Source organism: Pristiophorus japonicus, chromosome 23, assembly GCF_044704955.1.
Source record: "Pristiophorus japonicus isolate sPriJap1 chromosome 23, sPriJap1.hap1, whole genome shotgun sequence".
Taxonomy (NCBI): Eukaryota; Metazoa; Chordata; class Chondrichthyes; family Pristiophoridae; genus Pristiophorus; species Pristiophorus japonicus.
In genome coordinates this window covers 37279181-37291298 of record NC_091999.1, presented here as the reverse complement: position 1 = coordinate 37291298, position 12118 = coordinate 37279181, and positions in this window count along the sequence as shown.

The following is a 12118-nucleotide window of genomic DNA, read 5'->3' as shown; positions in this document are numbered from 1 at the left end:
GCAGCTCCTGAGCCGCACCTGCTCTGATGTTATATATGCCGTGTTGCATCTGGGCCACGATTCCGCCGTTGTTACATCCTGTGCCATTCCTCGCTGGGCTTAATCTCCACCACCCGATGGTATCCAACGCCGGTCCCCCTGGGCTCGAGCACCACTCCAAGCTGGGCTCGAAATCTGCCCACCACTGGGTTCGAACACCGCCCCTCACAGGGCATGCAACGCCGCCCCTCGTTCAGCAACTATCGCTGCCTGTCGCTGGGCTTGACTCCCGCCCGCCCGCTGGGCTCGACCGTTGCCCCCCGCTGGGCTCGAACGCCCCACGCTCTGGGCTCGACCACACATTTAGAGCACTGTACAAAGCTCTAATCTCCATATCATATTTACTGTAATGTGCATACTGCTGGTTTCCAAATTATAAGAATGATACAGAGGCGCTGGAGAAGTGCACCAAAAAGACCTCTAAGTACGAAAGCACACCTGAAAGATTGTAACTGTCAAAAGTTATTGCACCGGGAGGAGCTCTTTTCTTTAGAAAAGGGAAGGCTGAGGGCTGGGCGATTAGAGGTCTTTAAAATTATGAAAGGGTTTGAAAGGTTAGAAGTAGCGAACATATTTCTGCTTGAGGAGGAGCGCGGTACTCAGGGCTGTGTAAGATAATCGCCAATAAATCCAATTGTGAAATCAGGAGATACTTATTTACCCAGGGAGTTGGTAGGCTGTGGATGTTGCTTCCACATGGAGTACTTGAGGCGACTAGCTTAGATGCATTTCAGAGGGATCAACATAAGTACACGAGTGAGAGGAAGTAGGGAGAAAGAAGGCTCATTGGGTCATAAACACCGACCTTGTTGGGCCAAATGGTCTGTTTCTGCGTTGTAGATCCTATGTTACAAATCGGTTTACAATTCTTAATTGTTTGGATTGCAACAAATAATCCCAATAAAATATATTTTCTTGCAGATCGTGTGGTACATCATCCAAGTGTTTTCCTTACCCTGAGCTAATTTGAAGAAATCTCCAGAAGCAGATCTGCAACAGTCGCGTGTTCACTCATCGATTTCCGTCCAAGGGAAGTGACAGTGAATTGGCTGAGAAATGGACAAGTCATGGATTCGGACATCGTCACCTCTCATGTCTTTGAAGTTAACAGGAACTTCTCAATGACCAGTCGGCTAATAGTTCCCGCCGAAGAATGGTTCGCCCGCTCGGTCTATACCTCCCACTTTTCTCATCAAGCGTTCATGCAAAGCCGAAACATTACCAGGTCTCACGGTAAGAGATACAATCCCGTGAATTTTCAGATCATTCTGAGCGCGGATCTCAGTTAGTGCTTTTCAAGGAATTATTAAAAAGCACAGAATTATTTCTCATTTCCAATGATACAGTTGTGCTTCCTTTCAGTGTAAGTCCTGACTGTGGATACTTCATGGTTCATGACTCCATCACTTCACCAAAGGTTGCCCTTTGCTCTGATGCCAGACTGTGGGCGAGGTTCCCTTAGTTTCAGCTTAATCCTGCGTTGCCTGATCATATTCAAAGCGACAGTAGGTGTCTGCAATCCATTGGTGATAACTTTCACAGGGCCCACTGCTAGAAAGGGCATCTGCCCTATTTAGAATACTGTGTTCAGTTCTGGGCACTGCACCTCAGGATCGATAAATTGGCTTTAGAGGGGATACACTGCAAATTAAGACGAATCATATCAGGGAAAGGATGGATAAATTGTGAGGACAGGTTGCACAGAATAGGCTTGTATTACTTTGAATATGGAAGTTAAAGTTGAACTAATTGAGGTGTTTAAGTTGATAAATGGAACTGATGGGGTAGATAGAGATAAACTATTTCCTCTGGTGTGGGAGTTCAGAACAACAGACATAACACTAAACGTAGAGCTAGGCCGTTCAGGGATGATGTCAGGAAGGATTCTTTCGCACAAAGGGTAGTTTAACTCTGGAACACTCTTCTCCAAAAAGCTGTTGAGGCTAAGGGTCAAGTGAAGGTTTCAATACTGCAACTGATAACCCTTTGTTAGGCAAGGTCATCATGGGTGACACACAAAAGGCGGGTATATAATGTTGAGGTGTAGGTCAGGTCATGTTCCATTTGAAAGACGGCAGGCAGGATGGGCTGAATGGCCTACTCCAGTTCCTATTTTGCTATTACTGCCCTGCGGTTATATTTCCAAATGACTCTCTCTAACCAGAAAGCAACGCTCAGTAATGATAGAGATAAACAAACTAGTTCACATCGGTATTGCAAATTATAAGCCACCAAACAAGATCCCTTGGACTCCATTTACCCGACCTTTCACTTCTCTTCTGATGGGGGGTTGCAACTGGCTCCTGCACATTTTCACTGCCCCCAAAATCACAAGACACTAGAAAATTAATTTTGTTTCCTGCTGCACGTGAAATCCTGGATTTGATTTGCCACTCGTTTTGAACTAATGTAATTTTCATGGAGAGCTCTTGGCCCTCGTGGTGGAGCCATTATACTGAGCGGAAACGCGTTCGGGCACAAGAATCTGTAGACGTTGGAAATGTTAAAGGGTTTCCTAACATCATTGCCAATTTGTTGTCCTGCCAATAACGATTTGTTTAATCATCAGTGAGAGATTTATATCTCAAAGCGGATTGCTTCTCCTGGAGCGAGTGAAGGCCGAATCTGTTGGCCTGACTCTGAAGATGAAGCTTAGCGTGAATTTCATTTCTGCTTCACAGATGAATCTTCGTGCAAAGATACGAAAATCACTCTTCAACCGCCACTAGAACATGTCTTACTGGAGGCGGCGATGACCCTAACCTGCATTGTGCCTGATACTCCTTATGGGGCCACCCTGTCCTGGACCCGAGAAAAGGAGAATTTGAAATCACAGATTTCCCTCCAACCGGGGGAGCATCCCACCAGCGTGATCAGCAATTTAAACATCTCAACACAAGCCTGGCTGAGAGCGGATGAGCTCTACTGCGTGGTGAGTCGTCACGAAATGTCGACTCCTATAAGAGGTTTCATCCACAAGGAAAAGGATGAGTGGGGATTTTGTAGCAACAAGTGACACGCTCTAACTATTTCCGCTGCTTGTGCAAGGGCCAATTAGATTTTTAACTGTTTTATAGATTATCTTGATAAGTCAAATGTTCACTTCACGAACTAAACGCTCTGGGACCTGAGATGATGCATTTTAAGGGGAAGCTATATAAATGCATGTGGGAGATAGAAATAGAAGAATATGTTATGAGGTATAGGCATAGTATGTTAGGAGGAGGCTCCTATTGAGCATAAAGGCCAGCATAGATCAGTTGGTCGAATGGCCTATTTCTTTTCAGTGCTTTCAAATTCATTTTCTAGTACAACTCTTCAACCTCCCAGAGAGAAGGTTTCCTTCACCGTCTTCACTGGGCTGTAACACCGGACACGCCACAGAGGGGAAAAAGGAAATCCTTTGAAATTTAGCGCAAATCACATTTCTCTCATATCTAGCCTTTAATTTCGTTGACTCTGGAACTGTCCAGTTCATTGGCCTTTATTGTAACTGTTCTACAGGGAAAGATCTGCGGGAACCGGCCGTGTCTGTCCTCCTGCCCTCGGTAGAGGAATTCTCTGCTCAGAGGTTGGTCAGCCTCACCTGCTCAGTGAGAGGTTTCTCCCCCCGAGAGATCTTCGTCTAGTGGACCGTCAATGACAAGCTGGTGGATTCCGGCAACTACAAGAACACCGAGGTGATGGCGGAGAACGGCAGCAGATCCTTCTTCATGTACAGCCTGCTATCCATTGCAGCCGAGGAGTGGGCCAGCGGCGCCTCTCACTCCTGTGTGGTGGGACATGAAGCGATCCCATTGATAATCACCAACAGAACCGTCCATAAATCCAGCGGTAAACCCAGTTTCGTCAACATTTCCCTTGTTCTGAAGGACACCGTCAATTCTTGTCAATGAGAATCTCTCGAATACATTTCAGTTCTTAAAGAAAAACTAATAAAGGGTTATTCTTCCAATCATGAGTTACATATGCGGCCACTCAATTAATTTTGCTTCCAATTTTTGTCAAGGGAGGGCTGTCAATCTGAAGCAGGATATTTGCCAGTCTTGGGCCGAAGGCTTGTGCAGCCAAAGCTCCCAGCTCAGATACACTATGGGTTTAAAACAGAGTGAAGAACTTTCAAAAGCCTATTCCTCAAAGTAACTTCAGCAACATTCTTCCCGCTGATGAATCTGAAAACTTCCCATTTCCAACAAACAAACACAGCACAGTTAGAGTTCAGTTTCCCTGATTCTCATGTTATCCATCACTTCAGAATTGGAGCCAGTTTTATTTTGCAGCACTGCATCCACTGCGATCTGAAATGAGGGCCACATACCTACACGAACTCTCCCTCCCCACACCCCCAACAGAGGGAGGGGAAAGGGCAATTGTTAACCCACTGTACTAGACACTCCCCCAGCAGAGAGCGGTGAAAGGGCAATTGTTATCCCACTGTGCTTCCCACTGCCCGACGAGAAAACGGATAGGGCAATTGTTAACCCACTGAACTCCCACTGCCCCACCAGAGAGCCGGAAAGGGCAATTGTTAACCCCCTGTACCAGGCACTACCCCAACAGAGAGAGAGGAAAGGGTAATTGTGAACCCACTGTACCTCCGACTGCTCCACCAGAGAGGGTGAAAGGCGAATTGTTAACCCACTGTACCTCCCACTGCTCCACCAGAGAGGGGGAAAGTGTCATTGTTAATCAATTTACCTTCCACAGCTCCACCAGAGAGCGAAAAAGTGCAATTGTTAAACCAATGTAGATCCCACTGCCGCACCAGCGAGTGGGAAAAGGGTAATTATTAAACCACTGTACCTCACACTGCCCCACCAGAGAGACAGAAAGGGCAATTGTTAACCCAATGTACATACCTCTGCCCCACCAGAGATAGGGGAAAGGGTCATTGTTAAACCACTGTACCTCCCACTGCCCCACCTGAGAAAGGGAAAAGGGTAATTGTTAATTCACTGTACCAGACACTCCCATACTAAAGAGAAGGGAAAGGGCAATTGTTAACCCACTGACCTCCCACTGCCCCACCAGAGAGAGGGGAAAGGGCAATTGTTAACCCAATGTACATACCTCTGCCCCACCAGAGAGTGGGGAAAGGGTCATTGTTAAACCACTGTACCTCACATTGCCCCACCAGAGAAAGGGAAAAGAGTAATTGTTAATTCACTGTACCAGACACTCACATACTAAAGAGAAGGGAAAGGGCAATTGTTAACCCACTGACCTCCCACTGCCCCACCTGAGAGAGGGGAAAGTGCAATTGTTTGCCTCTCACTCCACCACCTGTGAGCGCGGAATAGTGCAGTTGTTAAACCACTGTACGTCCCATTCCCACACCAGAGAGAGGGGAGGGAGGTGAATCAATCTATATTGTATGATCTCAGTATCCATCTGTAAATAGTCATCCTCTAACTCACTGTCCAAAAACGTTAAATTTAGCGCATAGGCATCATATTTTAAAATAAATATATATTCAACATATAATATTTCAGTAGCTTTTGGGGTAAATCTGTCCTTGTCATTCGTAAACTAACAGATTGAATTTTAATGTTCCAAATCTAAACTGGTGATTGAATCCTCTGCGGGTTTCTCACCGTTGTGTCCCTGATGTTTCTGAGGCCTATCGTTTGAATTGTTGCATTCCTTCAGCTGAATTCACATTGCTCCTCACACAGAACACATTTACACAGAGCGATGAGGACTATTTGTAAACGTCAGTTTGTGTGTGTTCATGTGTAACTGTGTTGATGATTTTGTGTAAGTGTATGTGTTTTTTTGTAAGTACACATTTACGTTTAACTATAAAAACATAGATTAACACAATGACATAGAATATTATACATGCCAAGAATGCACTTCGCACCTTCATTGCCAGATCCAGTTATTGAAACTCTCTGAAACTTGGAACACGAGCAGAAATATACACACAACATTACACAAAACACACATAAAAACATACGCTTTAAAAAAGACACATACACATTTACACACACAACACAAACTTATTTACACAACACACGCACAAATACACACAGTTACACATAAGCAAACACATACGCTTACACCTAAACATACACAAACATTTACACATAAGGAGAGGCTAGACAACTATATGAGGGAGAAGGGAATATTGGGCTATTTAGATGAGGAAAGATGGCAGGAGGTGCAAGTGGAGTATACACGCATGATGGACTGGTTGGGTTGACTGTCCCGTTTCTGTGTGGTGTATCAGATGTGAGTAATTTGGTCTCAATGTTAATTAAATATTTATTCAATATATTATCTTCAACTAATATTTGTGGTAAATTTGTCATTGTTATTGGTAAACTAACAGATTGAATTTTAATAGTTCACTTCTAAACTGGTGATTGATTCCTCTGCGTGTTCCTTACGGTTGTAGCCCTGATATTTCTGAGGCTCATCGGTTTAATTGCTGCCTTTCATCGGCTGATGTCACATTGAGTCTCGCACAGAACACACTTATAAAAGCGGGGAAGAATGTGTGGAAAAGTGAGTGTGTGCGTTTATATGTGTGTGTTTGTGATTGTGTGTATATATGTTTTTCTGTAAGTGGACAGATACACATGAACACACATACTTACACATAAACACACACAGAGTTACACGTAAACACACACTTTTTTCCACGTAAACTCACACGTTAACATACTGACACAGTACACATACCCAAAACATAATGCACACCATCATTGTCAGACCCAGTTATTGGCACACTCTGAATCATTGAAAAATAGCAAAGACACACACATCCTTGCAAAAACACACACAAGCAAAAGCATTAACACACAGAAACTTACACCGGCGTTAACACACAAAAACATACACAAAGCACACACAAACACAAATACTTAGATTCAAATATACACATTTACACATGAATGGAGAAACACTTGCAACTAAACATACACAAACACTTACACATACACATGAACAAATTTTCACAAAACATATATACACTTAATCATAAATACATACAATTACTCGTGAACACACACAATTAAACAGAATCACAGACATTTATACATTAACAGACTACACACTTACACATTAGCACACAAAGACTGACATATAAACATACACAAACTTACAAAACTACAGGCAAACACACTTACACAAAAACATGCACACACACTTATAATTCAAGGCACTGACACAAAAACACGCATAATTACACAGAAACACACTTACACATAAACTTACACACATCTACAGGCATCTACATAATTACACACATCTAAACATATACAAGCACACTTCAATGCACTTACAATAAAAACGCATAATTACACGTAAACTTACACATAAGCTTGCACACATCTACACACATCTACAGAAACACACATACTTAAACATATACACACACACACTTAAACAAAACACACGCAGACACACACTTACACATTAACACACACATTAACATGCAAAGACAGGCGACATTAAAACAAGATCTCGTCATGCATTCATACGCAAACATTAAACGCAGAAAATTATAGAATTCAAATAAACTTTTGAACAGCCAGAGTCTCCAACGATTGCTCTGAATAAATAATTCATGATACCATACACTCTCACATTTCTTTATTGTGGTCCCATACGTACATTGAATAAATGTTCTTGTTGGAAACTGATACAAGTCAATTATGTTCAGTGCATTACGGTAACAAACAATTAATCAAGATTATAACTCATAACTGGTCTCGGATTCAGCCTCCTTGATCGTCTCCAAAAAACAGGTGCCTAAATCTATCGTTAAATTAATCAATATCGGTCAGTAAACATTCCTTGACATTTCCACATATTATTCCGAATGATAGATCGTCCGATATTGATGCAAAATCAATTAGCATGTGGCATTGAAGAAAAAATGACATATTTTCAAACACGGACTATAGGAAGATCATAAAGGAAGAGCAACTGTGGAGTTATGAACAGAGATAGATTGCTGAAAGTAATTAACTTAATACAAGATATACGTTGAATATTATGTTAGAGAACAAAGTAATACCTGAAGGTAAACAAAAGAGAATATATTTTTTTAAATCTTGGCTTAATAAACGATCTGAATTTGTTTCCACCTCTTGTTTCCTGCAGATTCCTCAGACCTCATCTGGAGTGAAGACTATGAGGACGACAGCGGCAACAGCTCGACAACCACTTCCATATTTTTCATCCTGTTATTCCTGAGCATTTTCTACAGCGCTGCAGTCACTAGACTGAAGGCGAGAAGATTCAATCCAATCATAACTCGCACTGATTGAAGCGGTTTGATAAATATCTAAACATTTCATTGATACAAGCCCTGAAATAAAGGCCTCAAACCACGAAATCAAAGTTTCACTGTTTTATCCCTCTTTTACAGGTCAAGTGAATGGTTAAATTTCTTCCGTTTATTAACATCTCTGTATCCACAAAATAAAATATGTTCTCTTGGTGATTCCCAGAGTCAATTGCGTTTAGTTAATAGACCGGAATCTGTGGCTTAGAAAATCATAACCGGGATTTCCGTCTCTCTGTGTGAAATGTGTGAGATAATTGTGGCTATAATGTAAATGTATCTCGGAGTTTCCCCATTATTTGAAAATGTCATGTGTAAATAAATCACTTTTCTCTTTCCTAATTTTCAATTATTCCCTTCCCTTTATGTTGAGCCCATGTTTTCTCTCCCTAATGTCAGTTACAGTTGTACAGATAGCTGGCAGCTCAGGCATGTGTTCTGATCTCATTGTGACGCTCAATTGTTATATTCACTTTGTGTTAACTTTTTAAAAATTATCTGTACGTTATTCTCTGTGAAATTGTTAATACATCTGCAAATGGCAAATGGAATAAATTGGACTTTGCTAAATTACTTTCTCCAAGGCTGCTACACACCGTTCGATTTTCCCTGTCACACTTTGTTCTATTTCCCTGATAGGTATTTTCCACATGTCCTGCCTGGGTTCTGTTTCACTCCAATTCCGTTGGGTTAAGGAGCCACTGTGTCCTATCAGAGTAACGACACATTTCCCCTGCCTTTATATGTCATGCCCCAGGGGCGGAATAAAAGCACAGCGAACTGGCGGTGCGCCATGTCGTCTCCTCGAATATTATTGTTTGTCACGTGTCAGGTTATATTAAAGAGCAGGTTTCTGATCCATTACAGTCTGATACATTATAGTACGTGATGGATTAAATCTTCCTTTACACTGTCCCATCAAACATTCCCAGAGCAGGTATAGCCCAGTTAAGATAAAGTGTAAAGCTCCCTCTACACTGACCCATCAAACACTGCTAGACATACCAGGGAGCACAAACTCTGGGAATGATTCCCAAACACCTATCTGACATAGACTCGAATGTCTCTATTAGACACACATAGATACCCAAGAAAGAGAGGAAAGGAGGAGAGACAGTATTTGAGAGCGAGGAGATGAGGTATCACGTGGCGTCTGAAGGTACATTTGCAGCCTTCGACCCGGCCGCATTAGATACAGACTGTGTGATGGACGGACAAATCAAATTATGATGTCAAATCATTTTAGTTTTAAACTGGACAAGTGTACGAGTGTGCCCTCTGCTCGGACAGGGCAATAGTAGAATAGATAATTTGTTTCCGATTCGAACCTTTAAAGATGACCCGGGTTCAAATGCTTTATTGGGACTGAGGAAATGAGTGGGCCCAGCATCTGGGAACCATTTCTCCATTCTGAGGATTATAGATTAACCCTGACCCTCTATCTCCTCTTTCTAGGACGGTGTTTCTCCCTGCTCTCCTACATTCCAACTGATACCATCTGCCTGAAATCAATCATCACCCCAGGGATCCTTTCTAACTGCTCTCCTCCAGTCCCTCTCATACCATCTCCCTGAACCCATTGAGCACAGCTCCTGGTTAATTTCTCCCAGCTCTGCTTCATTCTCTCTAATACCATTTCCCGAACTCACTGATCATCACCCCAGGGTTACTTTCTCCCAGCTCTGCTACATTCCCTCTGATGCCATCTCCCTGAACTCACTGAAAATCACCCCAGGGATCCTGTCTCCCTGCTCTGCTACATTCCCTTTAATACCATCTCGCTGACTTCACTGCATTTCACCCCAGGGAATCCTGTCTCCCAGCTCTGTTCCATTCCCTCTGATGCCATCTCCCTGAACACACTGAACATCACCCCAAGTATCCGCCAGTGACCTTCAAACCTTCACTCCATGTTTCCCTATAATTTCACTCCACATATTATAATAATAGAGATATTGATAACATAAAGAGACAGTTAGATAGACAAATGTCGTTTTAAATCCAAAAAAGCACTAACAAGAAAGTGTACAGAAGTAGCTATGAGGGGAAAGTTGGCTAAGGTACATTGGGTAACTACATTAATAGCTGTGACAGTAGACAAGCAATGGTTAGCATTTGAAGAATTAATATATAATTTACAACAAACATACATTCCTTTAGGGCACAAAAACCCCACAGGAAAAGTGGTCCAACCGTGGGTGACGAGAGAAGTTGAAGATGATAATAGATCAAAGGAAGATGCTTATAAAGTTGCCAAAAAAAACAGTAAGCATGAGGATTGGGAGGATTTTAGAATTCAGCAAAGGAGTACCAAGAAATTGATAAAGAGAGGGATAAAGATTATGAGAAAAAATTAGCAAGGGATATTAAAATAGATGGTAAATGCTTCCATCGGTATGTAAATAAAGAAAAGATTAGCGAAAGTAAATATGAGTTCGTTACAGGCTGAATCAGGAGAAATAATAATGGATATAAGGAAATGGGGGTGAAATTATCCAGATACTTTGTGTCTGTATTCAGTGAAGAAGAAACAAAAAATCTCCCGGAAAGAGTGGAGAACAAAGGTTCCAGCGAGAATGAGGAACTGAAAAACATTATTATTAGTAAAAAGACAGTAATGGAGAAATTAATGGGACCGAAAGCCGATAAATCCCCTGGACTTGATGGCCTACATCCTAGGGTTTTGAAAGAGGTGGCCATAGAGATAGTGGATGCATTAGTTGTCATCTTCCAAAGTTCCATGGATTCTAGAATGGTTCCCGCAGATTGGAAGGTAGCTAATGTAACCCCACTATTTAAGGAAGGATAGAGAGAGAAAACAGTAAACCTGCCATCGGTCATAGTGAAAATGCTGGATTTTATTATTAAGGATCTGGTTACAAGGCACATAGAAAATAATAGCAGGATTGCGCAGAGTCTACATGGATTTATAAAAGGGAAATCATGTTGGATAAATGTGCTTGAAATTTTTGAAGTTATAACTAGTAGAATCGATAAGTGGGAAGCAGTGTTTGCAGTGTATTTGGATTTTCAGAAGGCATTTAAAAATGTGCCACACAAGAGATTATTAAACGGAAATATGGCTCATGGGATTGGGGGTATTATACTAGTGTAAATATAGGATTGGTTAACGGACAGAAAACATAGAGTAGAAATAAATGGGTCATTTTAGGGTGAGCAGGTTGTAACTGCTGGGTCGGTGCTTGGGCCGCAGCTAGTCGTAATCTACATCAATTATTTTCTGAGGGGCCCAACTGCAATATATCCAAGTTTTCTGTTGAAACAAATCTCGTCGGAATGTAAGGTCTGAGGAGGATGCAAAGAGGCTTCAATGCGATATAGCCAGGCTAACTGAATGGGCAAGAACATGGCAAATGGAATATAATGTGGATAAATGTTAAGCTATTGGATATATTGCAGTTGGGCCCCTCAAAAATAATTGATATAGGTTATGACTAGCTGGGGCCCAAGCACCGACCCATTGGTTACAGCGTGCCCACCCAAAAATGACCCATTTAAGCAGACTCTATGTTTTCTGTCCGTTAACCAATCCTATATTCATGCTAGTATAATACCTCAGAGCGGAGCAGGGCATCCTCGGGGGGGAAGGGTAAACAAGTAGAGGTCGTGGTCCTTATCGGGACCAACAACATAGGTAAAATGATGGATGAGGCCCTATAGGAAGAATTTAGAGAGCTAGGAAGAAGATTAAAGGGTACGACCTCAAAGGTAGTAATCGGCAAGTTACTACCGGTGCCATGTGCTAATGAGTACAAGAATAGA